The 24,459-nt window shown below is 49.6% G+C and overlaps 1 protein-coding gene across 1 annotated transcript in view; it reads left to right on the top strand.

The window, feature by feature from the left end:
- Nucleotides 1-2,982: 2,982 nt before the first annotated feature.
- Nucleotides 2,983-24,459, top strand: part of NGEF (neuronal guanine nucleotide exchange factor) — a 133,078-nt gene continuing 111,601 nt past the window's right edge. Inside the window, 1 exon segment of the mRNA NM_001131496.1 lies at nucleotides 2,983-3,157. The gene's annotated coding sequence lies outside the window, so the exon portion shown is untranslated.

Raw genomic sequence — 24,459 nt, 5'->3', positions numbered from 1 at the left:
GATGGGTGGATGACTGGATGGGTGGATGGGTGGATGGATGGGTGGATGGATGAATGGGTGGGTGGATGGGTGGATGAGTAGATGGATGGGTAGATGGATGTGTGGATGAGTGGGTGGATGTGTGGATGAGTGGGTGGATGAATGGATGAGTAGGTGGTTGGGTGGATGGATGGGTGGATGGATGGATGGATGGGTGGGTGGATGAATGGATGAGTAGGTGGTTGGGTGGATGGATGGGTGGATGGATGGATGGGTGGGTGGATGGATGGATAGATGGTGGGTGGATGGATGGATGGGTGAAGGGATGGATAGTGGATGGATGGATGGTGGATGGATGGATGGGTGGATAGATGGATGGGTGGATGGGTGGATAGATGGATGGGTGAATGGGTGGATAGATGGATGGGTGGATGGATGAATGGGTGGGTGGATGGGTAGATGAGTTGATGGATGGGTAGATGAATGGGTGGATGAGTGGGTGGATGAATGGATGAGTAGATGGTTGGGTGGATGGATGGGTGGATAGATGGATGGGTGGGTAGATGGGTGGATGGATGGATGGATGGATGGATGGATGGATGGATGGTGGATGGATGGGTGAATGGGTGGATGGATGGATGGTGGATGGGTGGATGGATGGGTGGATGATGGATGGATGGATGGATGGATGGATGGATAGGTGGATGATGGATGGATGGATGGATGAATGGATGGATAGATGGTGGTTGGATGGATGGATAGGTGGATAGATGGATGGGTGGATAGGTGGATGGAAGGGTAGATGGGTGGATGGATTGGTGGATGATGGATGGATGGATGGATAGATGGATGGAAGGGTGGATGGATGGATGGGTGGGTGGATGGATGGATGGGTGGATGATGGATGGATGGGTGGATGGTGGATGGATGGGTGGATGATGGATGGATGTATGGATGGATAGATGGTGGGCGGATGGATAGATAGGTTGATGGATGGGTGGATAGGTGGATGGATGGGTGGGTGGATGGATGGATGGGTGGATGGGTGGATGGGTGGGTGGATGGATGGATGGGTGGTTGGAAGGGTGGATGGGTGGATGGATGGGTGAGAGAATGGATGGGTGGATGGGTGGATAGATGGATGGATGGGTGGATGCATGGGTGGATAGATGGGTGGGTGGATGGGTGGATGAGTAGATGGATGGGTAGATGGGTGGGTGGATGAGTGGGTGGATGAATGGATGAGTAGATGGTTGGTTGGGTGGATGGATGGATGGGTGGGTGGATGGATGGATGGATAGTGGGTGGATGGATGGATGGGTGGTTGGATGGATGGTGGATGCATGGGTGGGTGGATAGATGGATGGGTGGATGGGTGGATGAATGGGTGGAAGAGTGGATGATGGATGAATGGGTGGATGGTGGATGGATGGATGGATGGATGAATGGGTGGAAGAGTGGATGATGGATGAATGGGTGGATGGTGGATGGATGGATGGATGGATGGATGGGTGGATGGATGGGTGGATGGGTGGAGGATGGATGGATGGATGGTGGATGGGTGGAGGATGGATGGATGGATGGTGGATGGATGGATGGATGAATGGGTGGATGGATGGGTGGATGGGTGGATGGATGGGTGAGAGAATGGATGAGAGACTACTTCAATCTGGCTTTCAGGGACAAAACTGAAACTCATGTTTTGTGGCAATCAGATGGCTGTGGGAACTTTCAAAGATGGCCCTCAGGGACCCCCATCCCTGGTATTGTACCCTGTGTAATCTCCTACCTTTGAGTGTAGGCTGTGCCTGATGACTTCCTTCTAACGAGTAGAATATGCCAGAAGTGGTGGAATATCACATCCTCGAGTATATTACAAAAGACTGACCTACCTCTTCCCAGACTCTCTCCATAGCCCTCTCTGATGAAACGAGCTGCCAGGGCGGAGAGGCCCACGTGGCAAAGGACTGATAGTGGCCACAGCTGACAGCTGAGAGGGGCTGAGGCCTTCATCCTACAGCCCTAAGGAACTGAGTCCTGCCAACCAGCAGCTTAGAAGTGGATCCCCCCAGTGGAGCCATGAGATGAGACCTCAGCCCCTCCAACACTTGGATGGCAACCTGTGAGAAACCCTGAGCAGAGAACCCAGCCAAGCAGTGCCCAGACTTCTAGCCACAGAAACTGAGATGACAAATGAGTGTTGTTTCAAGCCGCACACTTTGAGTTAATTTGTTTCCAGAACAGATAGCTAAAACAAATGCTGATTTGAGTTTTATATAAAGATGGATGTTGTAGCAATTAAACTTGGCAAATGATGGTAGTGGTTTCGATACTAGTTGGCTTGGATTTGAATCCTGGATCCCCAACTTACTAGCTGTGGGGCTTTGAGCAAGATGATCAATTTCTTGAGCCTCTGTTTCTGAATCTTTAAAGTGGGCATAATTCTCTGGTCATAGTGACAACACAAGGATTACGTAGATTACGTAATATACTTAGCCCAGTGCCTATCATGTAGTAAGCACAGAATAAAAGGAAGCTATTAGAGGGAATAATAATAATAATAGTAATAATGGAGCAAGATGCCTTACAAAGCAGTGAGTGTTCCATGCCTGGAAGTGATTGAGTTAAGGCCAGATGGCCATGGCAGGAAGTGACTAGAACCCTGGAGGACCCCAAAGCCTTTCCCAAATCTCAGATTTGAGGGCTGTGCAGCTGGCCTGGCCAATGCTTGGGGTTGGTGGGCCAGGTGTGCCAGGGGCCCCTCTTGGTGTGACCATCAGCATTACCTTGCACTGGGCAGGCAGCGGGTATTCCAGCCATGCCCAGCCTTCCCCTCAGATAGCCCTTCCCTCCTGCACCACTTTTGTGTCAGGTGTGTGGCTGCCACCCTGACTCAGCCCGTGGGGCCCAGGAAGGTAAACACCCAGCCGGGAAGTGATCGTTATGGGCTCGTGGCCAGCTATGGGCCGAGGCAGGTCTAAAGGTCAGGAATGCTTCCCAGTGAGGCTTTTCCAGGAGAGGACAAAGTTTTTGGCTGTGGGCTCTCCGGGACAGAGTGGAGCGCCTGTGGATTTAGCCGGGGACACACCAGCCTGCTCGCAGGTGCCTGGACAGGACAGGGGACGAGAGAGGAACACTCTCTGAGGAAGCCCAGCTCCTATGAGCTCCTCACTGGCAGGTGAGAGAATGGTTTTTGTATTTTTTTTAAAAATAAAATGAGATAAAACAAGAGAAGGAACAGAGGTTACTGCTGGGACAGGTAGGAGAGGAGATCACCACCCATCCATTCATTGAGGAGGAGCCCCCAAGAGAAACAGCAGCCCTGGAGGGATCCTGTCTGGTCTCGGCTTCAGCACTGCCCCTCCTGGCACTCGGTTTCACCATCTGGGAATCAGGGTAAGGACTCCTTCCAGACCCTCTTCCATTATGGCTGTGGGGTAAGTGAGATCAAAAACAGGAATGGCTGCATAATTGCAGGGCCCTGTGCAATATAAAAATGCAGGGCCCCTTGTTAAAATAGTAAGACTTTCAAAAGGACAACAACACAGCATTAAAGCAAGCCAGGGCACCTTCTAAGAACAGGGCCCTATGACTGCCCAGGCCCCACACCCGCGACGCCAGTCCTGATAATGAGCGTGTTTGTAAACGGAAGTACCCTGATTCCTGTGTGCCACAGCGCAAATCTCAGGGTCAGGAAGTGCACTTGGGAAACAGAAGTCATAGCCATGAAGTGACAGCCCACTGTGCTTTAGCTCCCCCAGCACTGCCCCCTCCTGCTCAGGAGCCCCTTTCAGAAAGACAGAAGCCCCTACCCCTCAGAACCTTCCCGATTTGTGCACCTGGCTGGCCTCAAGCCACAGCACGGTGTGACTGAAATGTGTGGGGACACAGTTTTCTTGGATGTGAAGGTGGTAGGTTCTTATTGTCTATCTTGATTTAAAATTTGGGACAGTCACACAGTCTCTGGCTGTGCAGAAGTGGGACTTGTGATTCCTGTGCTTGTGACAGCTCTGCTATGTTCCATTGATTATCAATGTATTTCTGCTTTTTGGGAAAATCCTTAATGCAATAAGGCCACTGGTGGGAATCTTCCGGCTTGGATGCTTGCCATGTGTCTTTGTCCTCCCTGCCCCTTCTCTCTCTCTCTTTCTCTCTCTCTCTCTCTCTTTTTCTATTTAGGCTTCCCCTTTGCCCATGTCTCAGGCTGCCCCTTGGCACTGCTTAGCTTTGAGGAAGTAGAAGCCAGGGTCCCTTTGGGGGTCAAGCTTTCTGGTTCATGAAGGGAGACCACAGACCACCTCCCTCCACCGCACTTTCCTCCCACATCCCTTTCTGGAGCCCAAATTGTCGTGGGAACCCCTCCCAGGGAGGGGCTCCCCACAGGAAAGCCAGGGGTTGATACCAATGACAGTGTGAGTAACATTTCACAGCTTTCTGCCCCAGTGGGGCTGGGGACACAGATGAGGCTAGAGATGGGGGAAGATAAATTGCTTTAAGAAGAGCTGATGCATGCCTGTAGTCTCAGTCACTCAGAAGGCAGAGGCAGGAGGGCTGCTTGAGCCCAGAAGTTATGCAGTGAGCTATGATCATGTCACTGCATTCCAACCTGGCAAGATTCTGTCTTTGTTCCTTTTTTTTTTTTTTTTTCATTGCTTTAAGAACTTCCCTTGGCCTGTGGGAGACCCGAAGCTTGTACCAGTAACAAAATAGCCCAGATGTTGTGGGGCCACCCAGAGCCTCTCAAAGGAGACCAAATCTAACCACCCAAGCCTGCTGGCTCTACCAGGGTCACAGGAGCCGTTGTTTGTCCCAAGAAGCTGGTGAACCACCAGCACCAAGTCGGACATCCCATCTCCCAAGATGACGTCCCTTCCCCATCTGCATGGGCCCATTGCCTCCCGAGTAAGGAGTCAGCTCTGATGCTCTGAAGTCACCCCCCAGCACGATCCTAATGGCAAAAATTCTTTTATTCCTTCCTAGATGATTGCTGTGCACTGTGTATGTGTGAGGTTTTGAAGTGAGGCTGGGGACACAGATGGGACAATGGTGGCCCTCAGGCTAGTGGAGATGAAGCGATGCTATATCCCACACCCCCGAGGCCAGGCCAGAAGCCCCACTCCATGAAAAGAGCACAACAGCCCTCTCACCCCAACAACGGTGATAGGATCCTGAGGCTGAGAGGCACCATGGCCCAGCTGAGCAGGGGGTTCCATCTCTGAGCCTGGATGGGCTGCCTCTTTTCAGACCCCCCTTCTCCCTACCCCTAAGCCCCCTCTGCCACCACGATGACATCTTCAGGAGGCTGCTGGGACTCAGGAAAAATTCCTTCCCTTGGCCTGGGACCACCTCTCCCCACCTTGGGAGAGGTTGGACCAGGGGGTGGGATTCTGCCTCCAGACTGGAGGACCCACCCCAAGAGGCTGAGGTCTTCAGCCTTACTCCTCCTCCCTTTGCTTGGCAGCCATCCTGGAGGCCAGGGCCCTGGGAGACCACATGGGATCTGAGGAGCTCCAGCCACCACTGAGGAGGGGCCATTTGCTGGAGCACCCTCTGTGGGCTGCTTTTGGGAAACTAGCTCAGGTGGTTGATTAAGGACCTGGGAGCCTGGGTGAGGCCATCTTGCAATCTTTCTGCCTCAACTCACTTTGCCTGTGGACAAGGAAAAAAAATCACGTGTTCAAATGAGGAGGATGGGCACCATCAAAGGGATGGATGATCAGCAAGGCCTGCGTGGAGGAGGTGGCCTCTGAGCTGGGCATCATTCAACAATCTTCCATCACTTATTAATGATTTTCCAGGAAGGGGAGAAGAACTGAGGGGTGTGGTTTGATGTATTATAAAGCAAGGCTCTCTACCTTGAAAATAAGGTAGTAATTTTTTTCACACTCACTCGAATTGAATGCTGCAAGTTCTTTAAATAGCATACATTCACAGATAGCACATTCCAGGTGAAGGGACAGCAGAGTTTTAGCAAGAGGGAGGGAGCCCTACAGTTAAGGGTTGGCCCAGTGGAGGCAGAGACAGGGGAGGCATGAGGTCGTTTAAAAGATGCCGGCTGGGAGTGCTGGCTCACACCTGTAATCTCAGCACTTTGGGAGGCCGAGGCAGGTGGATTACCTGAGGTCAGGAGTTCAAGACCAGTCTGGTCAACATAGTGAAACCCCATCTCTACTAAAAGTACAAAAAATGCCATGGTGGTGGGCCCCTGTAATCCCAGCTACTCAGGAAGCTGAGGCAGGAGAATCGCTTGAACCCAGGAGGCAGAGGTTGCAGTGAGCCAAGATCACACCATTGCACTACAGTCTAGGCGACAAGAGCAAGACTCCAACTCAAAAAAAGAGAGAGACAGGACAGGTGGATCAGAGGGAAGGTGGAGGGGATGGCCCAACCCAAGATGCCAGGACCCCAGAGGTCCACTGAGATGAGAGTGCGGGTCTGGATGGCCAGCGTGTCCCATGGGAAATTCATCCCTCGCTTCTGCACCCTGCACCTGCTGGCTGTGTCTCGGTTGCCTTCACTTTCGGCTGGAGCTTCATGCACCAGCACCGTGTTTCCCACAGCTAGAAGCTCTGACCTCCAATCATCCAGGAGTTTTACTTTTTTTTTTTTTCCATAGAGATGGGGTCTCACCATCTTGCCCAGGCTCATCCCAAACTCTTACACTGCAGCAGTCCTCCCACCTTGGCCTCCCAAAGTGCTGGGATTAGAAGGGTGAGCCACTGCACCTGGCCCCAAGTTGCTGATGAGTTTTAAAATGGATATATGAACTAGGTGCAGTGGTGTGTCCTGTAGTCCCAGCTACTCTGGAGACTGAGGTGGGAGGATTGCAAATTCAGATCCAGCCTGGGCAAAATAGCAAGACTCCCATCTCTAAAAATAAATAAATAAATAAAAAGAAGCTTTTGGCAGCAACATGGGTAGAGGTGGAGGCCATTATGTAAAATAAGATAAACCAAGCATAGAAAGACAAATATCTTTTGTTCTCACTCATATGTGGGAGCTAAAACTGTGAAGTGGGTCTCACGATGACAAGCAGTAGACTGGTGGTTACTGGAGGCCAGGAAGTGGAGCAGGGATGCAGGGATGAAGGAGTGAAAAAGGATAAAGATACTTATTGTCACTGAACTGCACACTTAAAAATGATGAAGATGGGCCGGGTGTGGTGGCTCACACCTGTAACCCTAGCATTTTGGGAGGCCAAGGCGGGCAGATCACTTGAGGCCAAGAGTTCAAAACCAGCCTGGCCAACATGGTGAAACCCTGTCTCTACTGAATATACGAAAATTAACTGGGCATGGTAGCACCTGTAATCCCAGCTACTTGGGAGGCTGAGGCAGGAGAATTGCTTGAACAGGGGAGGTGGAGGTTGCAGTGAGCCGAGATCAAACCACTGCACTAAGCCTGGGCCACAGAGCAAGACTCCGTCTCAAAAAAGAAAAAAAAAAAGATGCAGATGGTAAAGTTTTCTAAAAAAAGGAAAAAGAAATATCTATTGAAAAACTAAAAAGAAACAGAGGTGCCAATTCACTGTTATTTAATGAGTATGTTTCCTACCAGAGACAAATCCCTCAAAATATAGGCTCTGCAGAAGGGCGAGCAACTTGGACAGTGCCCTTCAAGGCATGAGAGAAGCTTGGGAACCACAGAGGCAGTGACAGGGGATATGGAAGGCAAGCTGGGCCTAAGGCCTTTGACCCCTAGGTCCCACCCCAAAGTGGCCAGGGTCAATCCCAAGGTGCTGACTTGGGGAGTGTTGCTCTATCTTATGTACAAGTTAGTGCGACCTGCTTGTATCAGTCTTTCAGGCTACATGACAGTGAACTCCATGAAGGCCAAATCCCTGGAAAGAACCTCATGCAGCCCATCAACAAGCAATTGCTGGGTGCAATTGCTCTCTGGGCCCAAAGTGAAAAGATGGCAAAACTGCCTGCTCCTCTCCCAAGCTCTCCACCATCATTTCAGGTCCCCGCAGCTGCCTCCATACCCTTTACCGCAATCCACATAAGCAGATCAAGAAAACTCAATTTCCTACTCTCAGCTGATACACTCAGTGTTGCTGAGCCAAAATAGATTCCCATTAAATCCCACCAATGGGGTGAAAAATTTCCAAGTATTTGAAGTTTTTAGAACCCTCGCATATGGGCTTTATTTTTCAGATGCTCCCAAGTCATAAATCCACTCATGAGAGTCAGGACAAAGATCAAGACAGTTTTGCTCTCATCTGAGTGAGAAAAACATTCCTTGGTGGATTCTTAAGCGTTGGAGGAAAGCCTTCCTTTCTGCCAAGTTCCTTTTTAGGAAATTAGCTTTGGACTTTAAAATGATTTTAAAGTTGTTTCTGGATTGAAAAGGGCATCTGGTGCCTGGACAACTTTTCCTGGTGCCTGAGATATCAGAGCAGTCACTTGCAACTTTCTACAGTTTTCTGGCCTCTTGGAACCATTCCTAAATCAAGAGCAAAGTCATTCGCCATTGGCCACCTTGGGTTCCAAGTCAAGGGTAAGAAATGGAGCTCAGGGTCATAATGAAGTCGTTTGGATGCTCATTCTAAAATCAACAGGCTCATCTGGGCTGTGTTTGGGAAAACATTATTATAGCTAATTTGTGTATTCATTGGAGAAATATCATAGAAAATGCCAAAATCAAGTAGCATGCATAGACAGCCAGCATCTTCTCAGGTGAGCAGTGCTAGGGTCCTGCCAGGTTAAAAGCCCCTGGTGTGCATCCTCCTCCCTTTCTCAGCCTTCACTAGGAACCAGTTTGCGCTGCTCTTCTCTGTGAGTTGTCCCCACTGGAGACCCACGATCAGCCTGAGCAGGGCTCACACACAGAGCTACCTGGCGGGCCAAGGGGTTCTTCCTAGAAACCTAGGCTGGGCCATTATCTACCTTTGTTCCCCCTCCAAATTCTCTGTGATCTTTAAAGCTGTTTTCTTGAGAAACGCTATTTGCTTTAAAAGTTAGAATTGTATTTATTTATTTATTTATTTGAGACAAGGTCTTGCTCTGTTGCTCAGGCTGGAGTGCAGCGGTGGGATCATGGCTCATTGCACCCTTGGCCTCTCAGGCTCAAGCGATCCTCCCATCTCAGCCTCCCAAGTAGCTGAGACCACAGATGTGTGCCATCACGCCTGGCTAATTTTTGTATTTTTTGTAGAAACGGGGTTTCGCCATGTTGACCAGGCTGGTCTCGAACTCCTGGGCTCAAGCGATCAGCCTGCCTCAGGCCCCAAAGGGCTGGGATTGTATACAAGCATGAGCTACCATGCCTGGCCCAACATGTTTTAAATTAAAGGTAGTGAGAAACAGTTTAGAAATCATTCTCTTAAGCACTTTGCTGGAGCTGGGCTGCCTGGGTTTGAATCCTGCCTCCACCACCTGCTGGCTGTGTGACCTTGGATGAGTCGGTTAACCTCTCTGACCCACCATGCTCCATGTCCTCCTCTCTAAAAGTGAAAGAAATAGGACAAGTACAGTAAAGATCATACAGGCTCGCCATGAGTGTTCAATGAGATGGTGCGTAGAAAGCTCTTGGTCCCTGCAAAATTGTAGTTATTATTTTCCTGATATGCCATGAGAAAGAAAACAGATCACTTTTTCCAATACAAAAGTTAACTTTCAGCAGCATTTATCAGTGAATTTATGAGTGCACATAGTTAGAGGATTGAGCTCTAAACAGGAACGTGTACATAAGAACCCTCAAATATAAAAAGAATCGGCTGTCTGGGAAGATTTCACCAAACCAGCTCCACATGCTCTGTGCTTGGCTAAGTTGGAGGTGCCCCCTTCTTTTGATGATGCCATTCAAGCTTACCTGTCATCAGTCCGGAAGCCTCTACAACCCCCAAATCTCCCTTGAGGCACCTGCACGTTAGACCCAATGATGACTTCCCTCCAGTGAATAACATTGCTTGAGAAGTGAAGGCATTTTCCCCAGCAAAACCCTGACGCTCCAATTTTTTCAAAAACTAGCTTGGTAAATGCTGGCGTGGAAAGAGTTTTGGGGAACTCAATAATGGTGAACCCCATAGAGCTAGAGCTCCATCAGTAAGAGTGTGTTAGCTTTCAATTGCTGCTGTCAGAAATTACCACAAACTGTGGCTTAAAACAACGCAGGCCAGGCGCAGTGGCTCACGCCTGTAATCCCAGATTTTGAGAGGCCAAGGTGGGCGGATCACTTGAGGTCAAGAGTTTGAGACCAGCTTGACCAACACTGCAAAACCCTATCTCTACAAAAAATACAAAACCTAGCCAGATGTGGTGGCGGGTGCCTGTAATTCCAGCTACTTGGGAGGCTGAGGCAGGAGAATTGCTTGAACCCAGGAGGCAGAGGTTGCGGTGGGCTGAGATCGTGCCACTGAACTCCAGCCTGGGTGGCAGAGCAAGACTCTGTCTCAAAAAACCAAAACAGAACAAAACAAAAAACAATGCAAATCTTACAATTCTAGAAGACAAGAAGCCCAACATGGCTTTCACTGGGCTAAACCTATGCTGCTGGCAGGACTGTTTCCTTCTGACGGCTCTGGGAGAGGATGTTTCCTGCCTTTTCCAGCCTCCAGAGGCTGCCCGAACTACTTTGCTTGTGGTCTCTTCCTCCATCCTCAAATCCAGCAGCATAGCATCTTCAAACCTCTCTCTGACTCTCCTGCCTTCCTCTAATAAGGAGCCTTGTGAATATACTGCATCCACCTGAGTAATCTGGGATAATCTCTCCATCTCAAGATGCTGAACTTTTTGCCACAGAAGGTGGTCTTGTAAGCACTTGGGCATCCACGCTGGAAGGAGTGGTCCTGTGGGTCAGGAGAGCCTCACCTTCCCAGGTGAGAATCTGGGCAGAAGTGTTCGGTAGGGTGGCTGCTTCCTGCTGGTGCTCAGGGCCTGTGTTTTGGGGGTGTAGAGACAGCCCCAAGGGCACTGCTCCCCCACTGCACTCTCCATGTGGGAACACATCTGCGGAACAGCCTGCCAGCTCCAGCCCTCCTGATTGTAACCATGGGGCACTCAGAGCCCCGTAGCTGCTCGTACTGGGAACTTACCAGTCAATATCCCAGAAATGGCACATTGGGGGCATGCATGTGTTGGCGCTAATCCGTGCTAATGGTTGTGCGCAGAATCTGTCGAGGACAACGAGACTCAATCTAGGTTGGAAGGGAAAGTGTGCTGTGATAGATTAGCAATGTCTGTCATGACAAAGGAGTAGAGAAAGGTGGTCTGTGTCTATCTGATCTGCTATCCACACTAGGAAGAAAGTCTTCTTTTTTTTTGGTATAAATTTAGGGGGTACAAGTACAGTTTCGTTACATGGATATATTGCACAGTGGCAAAGTCTGGGCTTTTGGTGTAACCATCACCCAAATTTTGTACATTATATCCATTAAGCAATTTCTCACTCCTCACCCCCCTCCCAGCCTCCCACCCTTCGGAATCCTTAATGTCTGTCAGTCCATACTCGACGTCCACGTGTAGACATTATCTAACTCCCACTTATAAGGAAGAATGTGCAGTATTTGACTTTCTGTTTCTGAGTTATTTCACTTAAGATAATGGCTTCCAGTTCCACCCATGTTGCTGTAAAAGACGTGATTTCATTCTTTTTATGGCTGCATAGTATTTCATTGTGTCTATAGACCACATTTTCCATATCCAGTTATCCATGGATGGATTCCACATCTCTGTTATTGTGAACAGTGCTGTGATGAACAGGCAAGTGCAGGTATCTTTTTGAAATAATGATTTCTTTTCCTTTGGGTAGATATCCAGTAGTGGGATTACCGGATTGAATGGTAGTTCTATTTTAGGTCCTTTGAGAAATCCTCATATTGTTTTCCATAGAGGTTGTGCTAATTTACATTCCCACCAGCCATGTATATGTGTCTGGGTAGGGAGGAAGTTTTTATGAGCAGTCAGGTCCTTGGGAACCCAGAGGACAAGCTGTGCCTTATTTGTGTGACTCTGAGCAGGTGCACTGGTGGAGGCTCTGCATCTTCATCTTTAAAATGAGAGACACTGATCAAGTCCTTCCCAGACCCCTGAGTGGATGACGGGGTCGCAAAGGGGAAGGAGTGCCACTTGCCACCTGTCACAAACTGCCTGCATCTGTGGGTCAGAGGTCCAAGTGCCCTGGCCCTGAGATGGTCCTTGTTTTGGTCACCCCTGCCGTGGTGAGCAGTCTTGGACAGCCTTCCACCTGGAGCAGGCCTGAACCTGCTTCCCCAATGGGTCCTGTTCTGCCTGGAGAGGACTCATCCACTTGTGTGGGGGAAGGGAGCAGGGAAAGGCTGGAAGAAAGTGACCAGGCTAGAGAGACCCCATGTGAAAGGGGCATGCAGTAGCCGCCCTAGTCCTGGGAGCAGGTATGGGGGAGGCAGAGCCTCTGGAATGGGACTCAGAGTCATGGTCTGGGCTCTGGGGGTTGGAGGCAGCTGTCAGTGGCACCCTAGGCACATTCATGGGTGAAAGCTGACAGCCCAGCACCCAGCACGCAGCTCACTCAAAGTCATTGAACCAGCGACTCCAGGATCAGGGGAAGGGGCCAGGAGAAAGCCTTTGCCTCAACCAAATGGCCACGCAGCCCTGAAGAAAGGCCCCCAGCAGGATGAGGAAGGGAAACTGAAGCAAAGCCCAGCCTGATCCTCAGCGATGGGGAGTGAGGGGAGAGGGAACAGGAGGAAGGGGAGGGAAGGTAGGGGCCAGTAAGGGCAGGTAGGGCATTTGGGCTGCTTCCTAAATGCCTTCAGGAGTGTTGTGAGCATGGGTGTGACATGATGCACTATGTGTTTTTCTACAAAGGACCAGGTTTGGGTGTTTTCTGGGGTTCCCAGCAGTAACCTCATCTTTCCGCCCTGATGGTCTTGACAAGCACTCCACACTAGATTCTAGACAGGAAGAAGACCCTGGAGGGCAGTGCAGATTCCGGGGGCTGAAGGGCAGCTCCTAGCCCAGATCAGCCTGGAGTCAAGGCCAAGAAGTGCTGCTGCTGTGACCAGGGGTTGGGCAAGGGCTGGAGGAGGCCGTGAGAGGGCAGCAGCTGTCCCAATGACATACTTAGGTGTGCAGGTGCAGGTGGAAAGCAGGGAGCCTGGGAAGGGTCGTTGGGAAGCAGAGCAGAGGGAGGAGTCCCCAGAAGAAGGGAAGGGGTGGGAGAAGCTGGACAGGCGCCTGCAGGGCTGCAGGGTCAGGGGCTGCTGGAGAGTTCCTCTCTCCAGCCTCCAGCTTTCTCAAGGACCTTGGCTACAAGGACAGAGGGGCAGGTGAGGTGGGAGGCTGGGGGACCTAGAGAAGTTATGACATGATCGTGACAGAGATGAAGGGGGTGCTTGCTGCAGAAATGAAACTGGCTTGCTGGCCTGTCTTGCAGAGTGACTGAATCACTGTGACATCTGTCTGCCCTCACCCAGGCAAGGAGGTCAGAAAACTCCAACATGCATTAAATGCTGGGTCTGTTGGTTAAAAAGGCAATTCAGGGGCCACACAACAAGGGCCAAGTTGGAGCAACAACCTAGGGCCAGGGGCACAACCACCAATATCGGGTACATGTGATTTGAACATCTGCAGTGTGTGCCAAGTTCTGGAACATCCGAGATCCCCATGGCTGGGACTCAAGGGGCCTCCTGGATGGCCTCAGCTTGGCACTTTTCTGTTGTATTGTGACCATCTGGCCTGCTGGGCTGGGCCTTTGCATCTTTGTTTCTCCAGGGCCTGGCCCCAGGCAGGTGGATTTTCAGTGAACATTTGCTAGAAGAGAAAGGAGCCGATGGATGAACAGACGTCTCCATGGACTTCAGTGGGGGTGGGAGGGCAGGGTGGTGTGTGTGTGGAGTGGCTTCTTAGGCCAGCCCAGGAACAAATGGGACTGAGTCCTCCAGCAAAGAGCCTTAGAGGATATTAGCAAGGAGGGGGAAGGGGAAGGTGCAGGCAGGGCTGCTCCAGGCGGACACCCAAGGGTCCATCTAAGCTGCAAACCATTGCCAGAACCTAGTCAGGAGACGTTTGAAGAGAAAAGCCAAGAGAGGGAGAAGGAGAATTCAGGAAGGATCAGAAACAGGCTATGATCAACATCGGGGGAAAGAGCACCCCGTGCTGCTGTGGGTCTGGGAGCAGAGGCCAGTGGCCTGGAGGCTGGGCAGCCCCACCTGGGGCACCCACCAGGTAGTCCCAGAGGCCTTCCTCGGGGTGGGGAAGCCCCAAACACTCGCCAGAGCTGTCTCATATGCACCAGGAATGCTCTGCCACCTCCCGGGAGGGTTTGGGTTATTCATGATTAACACACATGGATTCCTGGGCATGGGCAATCACGTGTCAGCTAAACAGGACTACAGGAAGCTTAGGGGGCCGAGACCCTCTTGGGATTTGGTGAAAGTCGTGCACCCTCCCCCTGGACCTGAACAAACACACACTCTGCATCCCCTTTCCGGAGATGTGCAGACTCGCTGAGGTCAGTGTAAGAAGGGTCCAGGCTCCTCAGAGGCCCCCAGGGGGCTTGTCACAATGACGCCTGGGCCCCACCCTCCAGGCCTCCAGGTACAAACCAAGAATCTGTATTTCTTTAAAGTTCACAAATGCTGTTGCTGCCACTCACAGTGGACCAGGCTGGCATGAACAGAGGAGGGAAGCCTTAGCTCAGAACAGAAACATGCTCTGGTGTCTGGCTCACCGAGGTCATTTCAATCTAGTGTTTCCCGAACAATCAATTGCTTTCCACATCCACGATATTTTGTGTGTGTGTGTGACAGGGTCTCTCTCTGTTGCCCAAGCTGGAGTGCAGTGGTGTGATCATAACTCACTGCAACCTCCTGGGCTCCAGGAATTCTCCTGCCTCAGCCTTCCAAGTAGCTGGGACTACAAGCGTGCACCACCACCCCTGGCTAATTTTTTATTTTTTGTAGAGACAGTGTCTTGCTATGTTGCCCAGGCTGGTCTCAAACTCCAGGCCTGAAGTCACCCTCCTGCCTCGGCCTCCCAAAGTGCTGGGATTACAGGCATTAGCCACAACGTCTGGCCACATTTACAATTTTTAATATGTCCATGTACTGCCTGTCTTGTTAATATTTTCTACAGATTGCCTTTAAATTAAATTTCTTACTTCATTTATTTTCATCCTAAGCTTTAATATCTGTGAAATCACAGGTTTGATGTGCTAATTGGGTTTTTTTCTAGAATACATAAAATATTAAACTACTGATTTTTTGAACGTTTGACTCATGTCCCTCCTAAAATTACCTCACAGTCACCGGTTCAACTCCCATGCAGCTGGAAGGACAGGAGAATCTAGGGTTTACCCAAACTCTGCAACTATTTTAGATGAGAGACGGATGGAAAAAACCACAGCCCCCAATGTCCCTGCCATTACTGCTTGCTTTCATTTTTTTATTTTATTATTATTATTTTTTAAGACAGAGTCTCTCTCTGTTGCCCAGGCTGGAGTGCAATGGTTCAGTGCGACCTCCGCCTCCCGGGTTCAAACAACTGTCCTGCCTCAGTCTCCCAAGTAGCTGGAATTACAGATGCACGCCGCCACACCTGGCTAATTTTTGTATTTTTAGTAGAGACAGGGTTTCACCATGTTGGCCAGGCTGGTCTCAACTCCTGACCTCAGGTGATCCACCCGCCTCGGCCTCCCAAAGTAGCTGGGATTACAGGCGCATGCCACCACACCTGGCTAACTTTTGTATTTTTAATAGAGTTGGGGTTTCGCCACGTTGGCCAGGCTACTGCTCATTTTTAAAAACACATCTGCCTCTTGAATAACTCACTCACCCAAGCCAGCTTAGAAATCCTGGCCTTTCTGCCCCATGGCCCACACGACCTCGTCACCTTCTGCCTCCCTCTCGCCTTCCGTTCTCGCTGGCTATTCCCACTCCTCTCTGCCCCCTGCCAAGGCCCCAGCACCCTCTACATGCCTGAATCCCTCCAGCCCACTCCTGGGCTCACCTTACATCCTCAGGAAACCTTCCTCAGGTCTGAGTCACCTCCCCCTACCTATGGGCCCATGGGGAGACTCACAGGCTCACATGAGGATGTGCAAAGGTGCTTTTGATGCTTCTAGCACTGCACACCTGAGAGAAGTTTGCAGAAGGGAGAGGCCAAAGAGCTTATGTTGGGGGTGATGAGAGATGTTAGGAGTTGCCTCCTGCCTGCTCTGCTGGGCCTGAGCGAGAGGTCTGTCTCACGCCTGGGACCTGCCATGGTTGCACTCAATGCCACTCCAATCCTCATCTCCGGAAGGGGGAATCTGGTTGCTTCAGCCCAGCCTCTGGGTTGATTCCTCCTGGGCCAAAGCTCCACCCTGCTGTGGTCAGCTGTGGCCAGCGGGATGGGGGAAAGTGGCACTCAGGGTGCCCCCTCCAGGGCTGAGGACAAGGCAGCTCCCAAGGAAGGGGCTCGGGAACAGGAAGGTAGGATGGCTGCCTCTGGTACAACACTGGTTCACGGCGCCGTTTCGAGAAATCAGGTTAAACTGAGACTTTCCCAACCAGAAATCCAAGTGTTCCCTTCATTCCTTCTCCAGTTGTTGTGGGCTAAATGTTTGTCTCCCCCTAGAATTCAGCCGTTGATGCCCTAACCCCCTGTGTGATGGTATTGGAGATGGGGCCTCTGGGAGGCATTTAGGTTTAAACCAGGTCATGAGGGTGGGGCCCCATGATGGAATCAGTACCCTCATAAACAGAGGAAGAGGCTGGGCACAGTGGCTCACACCTGCAATCCCAGCACTTTGGGAGGCCAAAGCAGGAGGAAGGAGGGTGGCTTGAGCCCAGGAGTTCGAGATCAGCCTGGCAACATGGCAAAACCCCGTCTCTACAAAAAATACAAAAAATTAGCCAAGCATGGCAGTGTATGCCTGTAGTCCCAGCTACTCAGGAGACCAAGGCGGGAAGATCACTTGAGTCTGGGTGGTGGAGGTTGCAGTGAGCTATGATGGCACCACTGCCCTCCAGCCTGGGTGAAGTGCCCAGTGAGGACACAGAGAGAAGGCAGCCTCTGCAAGCCAGGATGGGGCCCTCACCAGAGCCTGGCCATGCTGGCTACCTGGTCTTGGACTTACAGTTCCAAAACTGTTGGAAAATACGTTTCTGTTCTTTACACCACCTAGTCTACAGTATTTTGTTATGGCAGGGTTAGCAGACTAAGACACCAATATTAGTCTTGTCATTTTTAGCCAACCTTTTTATAAATCTCCCTGACTATGGGTTAATAAACGAGTTCACAGAAACCCTGACATGCAAATGACCCAATTACTAGAATTCAACAAAGACCCAGTGTGTCATGCAGGCCCCTGCACATAAACATCCCCACTGGGCTTTGGAAATGATGTTCACAACTTTTACGTAGCGTCTGCCTTGCGCTGGGCCTGGGAGCCCAGCAGCCCTGGCCCTCCTCCCTCTGGCTGGGGTGGCAGACCTTGCCCACAGGCGGGAGCTTGCCAAGGGTGGAGGCTCGCTGAGCCGCTCACCCTAGAAGGCCCAGTCCTTGTCCCCAGCTCTCTCCCTCTGGCTCATGCCCCGTCTGATGGCAGGGAAATGTGAGAGACACAGTCACACATGGCAGCAGCTGCTGGACTTCACTTGAATAAAATAGGCGCCCCTCTCCTCTCCCACCAGGCTGAGAGTGGCTGCTGTCACCAGCATGCCCAGAGGGGGCAGGACTCAGCAGTTCCACCCACCAGTCCCTGACACAATGCAGCATAGATGTCATTTACTGGGTCAGAGACCAGGAGAGGGCTCTGACGGACACTCGATTTTTTTTTTTAACTCTATATCCAATTTTTATATTGAGTATTATATACATTTTACAACCGTTGATTCTTTATACACCAAAAAGTAAAAACTATTTTAAAAAGCGGATCATTCACTTAGTTGCAAATAATAAAAAGAGCAGCCTGGGAGGATTGCCATGGTGAGTGTCTGCCATGCCCAGCATCATAATCTCATTTAATCCCTGCTCAGATTTAATCGCTGCTCAGATGCAGGAAGCTTCCAGAAGTGAAAGAGGCCAGAGGAGAGGCAAGTTCGGGTTTGGAAAGATGGGGGATGTTAGAAAATTCCCTTCTGCCTGTTATTCAGGGGTCCCAAACCAGGAGACCATGTCTGTCTCATGACCAGAGACCTAGCACAGTGCGGCATGCAGTCATGCTCATTGTATGAGCGGGCAGAACCCACCCACTGAGGACCCCATATTGAACCTCCTACCGTGAACTAGGAATGCGGCATCACCCTACAGATAGGACCAGAGGCTCCTGGGGTGTGTCGAGTGCCCAGGGAGACCTGGCCCCGAGTCCTGCTAGGACATGCTGGGAGGGAGCACCTTCCTAGGGGTGTTAGGGATCAGAAGAAGAGAGAAGACCAGCCCAGCACCTACAGGGCTGCACAAGAAGCAGGAGACACCCACCCATCCACCACCACAGCCACTGTGGGAAAGACACCTACTGCTGCTTTGAGCCCCTGCCCCCAAACTGCCCAGGGCCCCCTATGTAGAAGGCTTCACCCAGCACGGAGGGAGAGCTTTACTGAGCGGACTGCAGTCCCCCAGCTGGCATGAGCCGGCTGGTGAGTCCCAGGGCTTAGTTCCCCAGAGAGAGCCAGGCCTGCCTTTTCCTGGCCTCTGGCTCTGTCCCTGGCTGGGCTGTCCCTGGTCTTCGCTCTTTGACTGGGGCAGCCGTGCTTCCTAAGCACATGCGCCACACTCCACCTCGCAGGCAGTCTCTCCACCTCCCCTGTGCTGATGACAGCCATACCTTTCTTCTGGGACCTGGAAGAGCCTGGTTTAAATCCCACCTCAGCCACTTACCAGCTGTGTGATCCTGGACAAGTTACTGAGTGTCTCTGAGCCTCAGATTCAATAGTGCCACCCTACTCCCACTCCACCCCCTGGGGTTGTTGTGAAGATCAAATGAGCTCAATGGAAAGGGCCTATCTCAGCGCTGAAACACCCACTGCAGCTTTCCTCTGGGAAGAGGGGGAAGAGCATCTGCTGCTCAGGGCAGTTCCTCTCCAGGAGGGTTTGTCTCCACCACCACCTTCTGGCCTGGGTCCCTGCTGCTCTTCTCGGCCCTGTGACCTCCTCCTCAGAAACCATGGGGTAGGGAAGGGGCTGCAGGTGGCAGAAGCCACCCCCTGTCCTATCGGGGCACTTCTCCCAAACGTGGCTGAGGACTTGTAGTGAAGCTTGCCAGGATCACTCGCAGCCACCTGTGGGTGGACCTGCTGGTAGCGCTCAGTGACGCCAGGCAGAGGCGTGGGCTATCCGACATACAGAGCACAGGGAAGGCGCAGCCATCTAAACACAGCCATCAGCTAACACCCCCAAGCAGAAGAGATTCCAACAGAGGAAAAGGACAGAGGGTGGGCCCTGCGAGAGCAGAGGGCACGAGACAGCAGCAGGGTGGCAGGAAGCAGTGGGGAGGCCAGGTCGCCAGAGCCTTGGCTGAGGCCCTAGGGGACGACAGACATCAGAGAGAAGAGGGAGAATGTGGGACCCTTCGCCAGAGCCCTTTCTGAGGGAGAATAGGTAGTCGATTGGTGCCGTGAGCAGAAATCTACAGTGGATATTTCCGTGTTCTAGAAATCTCCACTGTAGGCCCAAGGAGGGTGCATATTCCCAAAGGTGCCCGGGGGTTCTGGCTTGGATGCCAGCTTCACTTCGCTTTGACAGTTTCACTGCAGAGGCCTGTGCCACCTCAGGACCCTGCCCTGGTCTCCACACCACCCTGTCCCTCCAACCCCTGTGAGGTGTGCTGCCCCTTAGCGATTCCTGAAAGCAACAACGACAAGGGCAGGCTCCTTTTCCAGAGAAAGTAGAATTCTCACAGTGTGTACCCCAGTCTCAGCCCCAGCAGCCGACTCTGAGAATGTGATAGAAAAGCAGATTCCCAGGGCCCAGGTCGGACCTCCTGAATCAGAAGCTCTGGGCCCAGCAATCTGTGCGTGAACCCTCCTGGTGATCCCTAGGCCAGTGCCGGAGTGAGAACCACTGCCACACGGCACTGAGAGCAAACCACCTACAAGGACGCAGTGCTCAACTATGCGGGTGCACTGAGGAAGGACGCCAGGCACAAGAGAGAACGTTCAGAATGATTCTAGTTCCATAAACTGTTAGAAGTCAGAGGTCACCCTTGGGGGCAGGGAGCAGTGACTTCAAGTGGGCGTTAGGACGCTTTCTGAAGTGGCAATAAAGTTCTCCTTCTGCATCTGGGTTCAGTCTGTAAACATCCAGCAATCTGTACACTTAATATGGGCTCTTTATGTATCCTGCTAAAATTTTTAAAAATCTTTTAACCCTTTCTTTAAAAAGAAAGGGTAAACGATGCCAGGCGCGGTGGCTCACACCTGTAATCCCAGCACTTGGGAGGCTGAGGCAGACAGATCACCTGAGGTTAGGAGTTCGAGCCCAGCCTGGCCAATATGGTGAAACCCCGCCTCTACTAAAAATACAAAAATTAGCCAGGCATGGTGGTGTGCTTGGTTGTCTTTGTGTGTGAAACCATCAAGTTATACTTTGTAGGTTATATGCAAATACTGCACTATTTTACAAAGGGACTTGGACATTCATGGATTTCAGTATCTATGGGGGTCCTGGAACCAATCCCCCCATGGATACCGAGGGAAGACTATATTTAACAAGCTCTTAAACATGTGAGAATCCCTGCATGCAGCAGCCTCTCTCACAAGAGCCCTTGGTAGAAATTCCTGCAGCCTTAGCACTAACACATTTTCCCAGCAATTGGTCAGTTGCTGTTGTTGTTGTTGTTGTTGTTTTGAGACAAAGTCTCACTCTGTCACCCAGGCTGGAGTGCAGTGGCACAATCTCAGCTCATTGCAACCTGTGCCTCCTGGGTTCAATCGATTCTTGTGCCTCAGCCTCCCGAGTAGCTGGAATTACAGATGTGTGCTACCACACCCGGCTAATTTTTGTCTTTTTAGTAAAGACGGGGTTTTGCCATGTAGGCCAGGCTGGAATCGGTCAGTTTTTATACCTGACTGGAGTAGAATGAGCCACTGACACATTTCTCCTTTTCATGTTGACTGCCAGGAAGCTTAGGGAAGTTTGAGCCCATCCACACTAGAGTCTTTGTAATATGAATTTCTTAACCTTATCCCCCATTCAGTTTTATGCTTGCACCCTTTTATTCTTTCTTTTGTCCTCTTTTGGATTTATGCTGTGTTGGATAAGAGATATATACACATATCCATATATGTATTATAGTGTATGTATTATATGTGTATATACATACAATATATTATACATATACATATGCACAATATGTATATGCATTATACGTATACATATATGTATACGTATTATACATATATATTTATACTATATACATATATACAGTATATATATGTATTATACTTATACGTATATGTATATGTACATGTAATACATATATATGTTTTATATGTGTGTATATATCCATATATGTATATGTGTATGTATTATATTTGTGGATGCAATGGTATCTTCTATGTTAATTTGTATAATAATGCATAAATAAAACAGCTCCCACATACTGAGTGCCAGCAGTGTGCAACCTCACATCAGTCCCAGGAGTCGGATAACATTTGTCCTCCCTGCAAGACACTGGAGCAACAGGAGGCCCCAAGGGGAACCCACATGCCCAGTGCATTCAGCCAGCGAAGGGCCGAACGAGGATGACAAGCCATACCTGGCTGGCTCCACTCCCCGCTCCCAACACCCACAGTTTCCCCGGTGTCATATGGCAAGCTGTGGGAACCACCAAATTCTTTCTCAAAATATTCTGTGATTTGAAGAAAATATTTAATGCTTTAATTCCTTTGGAGTTTACTTAGGAAATTTATTATGAAGGCTTAAGTTGACATTTTTCCCCAACTGTTAACCAGTATTCAAAACTTCTATTGATATCCCTCTATTTTTTTAGTATCTTTTTTTTTTTTTTTTGAGACAAAGTCTTGTTCCGTTACCCAGGCTGGAGTGCGGTGGTGCAAACTTGGCTCACTGCAACCTCCGCCTCCCGGGTTCAAGCCATTCTCCTGTCTCAGCCTCCTGAATAGCTGAGATTACAGGCAGCCACTACCACGCCCAGCTACTTTTTGTATTTTTAGTAGAGACGGGGTTTCACCACGTTGGCCAGTCTGGTCTTGAACTCCTGACCTCAAGTGATCCACCCAATTCGGCCTCCCAAAGAGCTGGGATTATAGGCATGAGCCACCGGACCCAAACTAATATCAATTTTATTGGGATAAATTTACGTTTCATACAATTTACCCATTTATGTGTACAACTCAATGTTTCTAGTATATTTACAAAACTGTGCCATTTTAGAACATTTTCTCACCTTCCCAAAAGAAATCCTATCCCCATTTGCAGTCACTCACTCTGCTTCTCCCACAACCCACCCAGTCCTGGGCAACCACTCATCTGCTTTCAGTCTCTGTGGAGTTTCCCTTTCTGGATGTTTCATATAAATGCAATCATACAACATGTGGTCCTCCCTGACTGGCTTCTTTCACTTAGCAAAATGTCTTCAAGCCTCCTTCATGCTGTAGCGTGTATGAACAATTTCTTCTATAGCTTAATAATCTTTCACTGTTAACAGATCACCTTTTACTTACCCATTCATCGGCTGACAGACATTTGTGGTGTTTTCGCTTTCTGCCAGTTGTGACTCATGCTGCTATAAACACGTGTGTACATCTTTGTGTGTGGATGTATGTTTTCATGTCTCTTGGGAACAGGCTTAGGAAGAGAATTGCTGAGTCCTATGATAATTCTATGTTTAATCTTTTGAGAAACTATCAGACTATTTTCCAAAGTGCCCCAGTCATTTTACATTCCCATCTGCAGTGCATGAGGATTCCAATTTCCCCACATCCTCACCAGCACTTATTATTGTCCATCTTTCTTTTAACAGCCACCCTAGAGGGTACTAAGTGGTATCTCATTGTGGCTTTTATTTGCATTTCTGATGGCTAATGATGTTGAGCATCTTTTCTTGTATTTATTGGCCATTTGTGTATCTTTTGGAGACATGTCAATTCATATATATGGGCAAAGGGTCTGAAAATATACATATATAAGTGTGTATATATATAGGCAAATATATATATATATTTTGTGTGTGTGTGTTTATATGTATATATAAACACACACACGTATATGGGTAAATATATACTTGAGGCAGGGTCTCGCTCTATCACCCAGGCTGGAGTGCAATAGCATGATCTGGGCTCACTGCAACCTCTGCCTCCTGGGTTGAAGCCATCCTCCCCCCTCAGCCTCCTGAATAGCTGCAACTACAGGTGTGTGCCACCACATCCAGCTAATTTTTGTATTTTTTGTAGAGAGGGGGTTTTGCCATGTTGCCCAGGCTAGTCTCAAAGCCCTGGGCTCAAGTGATCTTCCTGCCTCAGCCTCCCAAAGTGCTGGGATTACAGATGTGAGCCACTGTTCCCAGCCCCATATTTTAATTGGGTGATTTTTTATTGTTGAGTTGTATGAGTTCTTTATATACTCTAGGTACAAGATTCTTATCAGGTATATGATTTGCAACTATTTTCTCCTATTCTGTGAGAATTTTCTTTTCTTCTTCTTCTTCTTTTTTTTAATTTTGTTTTGTTTCAGACAGTCTTACTCATCCAGGCTGGAGTGCAGTGGCACAATCTCAGGTCACTGCAACCTCTGTCTCCCAGGCTTGAGTGATCCTCCCACTTCAGCCTCCCAAGTAGCTGGTATTACAGGCATGCACCACCACGCTTAGCTAATTTTTGTATTTGCAGTGGAGACAGGGTTTCACCATGTCGACCAGGCTAGTCTTGAACTCCTGACTTCAAGTGATACGTCCGCCTTGGCCTCCCAAAGTGCTAAGATTACAGCCATGAGCCACCATGCCCAGCCAAGAATCTTCTTGATGGTGCACTTGGAAGCACAAAAGTTTTAAATTTTGATGATGTCCAATTTATTTTCTTTTGTTGCTTGTGCAGTTGGTGTCATATGTAGGAAACCATTACCTATGCCAATGTCAAGAAGATTTAGTTTTCTTCTAAGAGTTTTATGGTTTTATCCCTTACGACTAGGTTTGTTATTTATTTTGAGTTACTCTTTGTATATGATGTGAGGTAGGAATCCAAATTCATTCTGTGGCCTGTGTCTACCCAGTTGTCCCAGCACTATTTGTTGAAGACAACTATCCTTTTCTCATTGAATGGTCTTAGCACCTGTCAAAACTCATTTGACCATGGATGTATGAGTTTATTTATGGATAGCCAATTCTATTCTCTTGACATATATGCCTGTCCTGTGCCAGTACCACACTGTCTTGATTACTGCTGCTTCGTAGTAGGTTTTTAAATCAGGAAGTGTGAGTCCAACTCTGTTCTTTGATTGTTTTGGCGTGAGTCTCTTGAATTCCCAGATGAATTTTATGATCAGCTTATCAAGTTCTGCAAAGAAGCCACCTGGGATTTTAATCAAGTCGTGTTGAATATGGAGATCAATTTGGGGAGTA

This window comes from Pongo abelii, chromosome 11 (genome assembly GCF_028885655.2).
Source record: "Pongo abelii isolate AG06213 chromosome 11, NHGRI_mPonAbe1-v2.0_pri, whole genome shotgun sequence".
In the NCBI taxonomy this organism is placed as follows: Eukaryota; Metazoa; Chordata; class Mammalia; order Primates; family Hominidae; genus Pongo; species Pongo abelii.
Note: the sequence above shows the minus strand (reverse complement) of the source record. Positions and strands in the feature narration are given on the sequence as shown.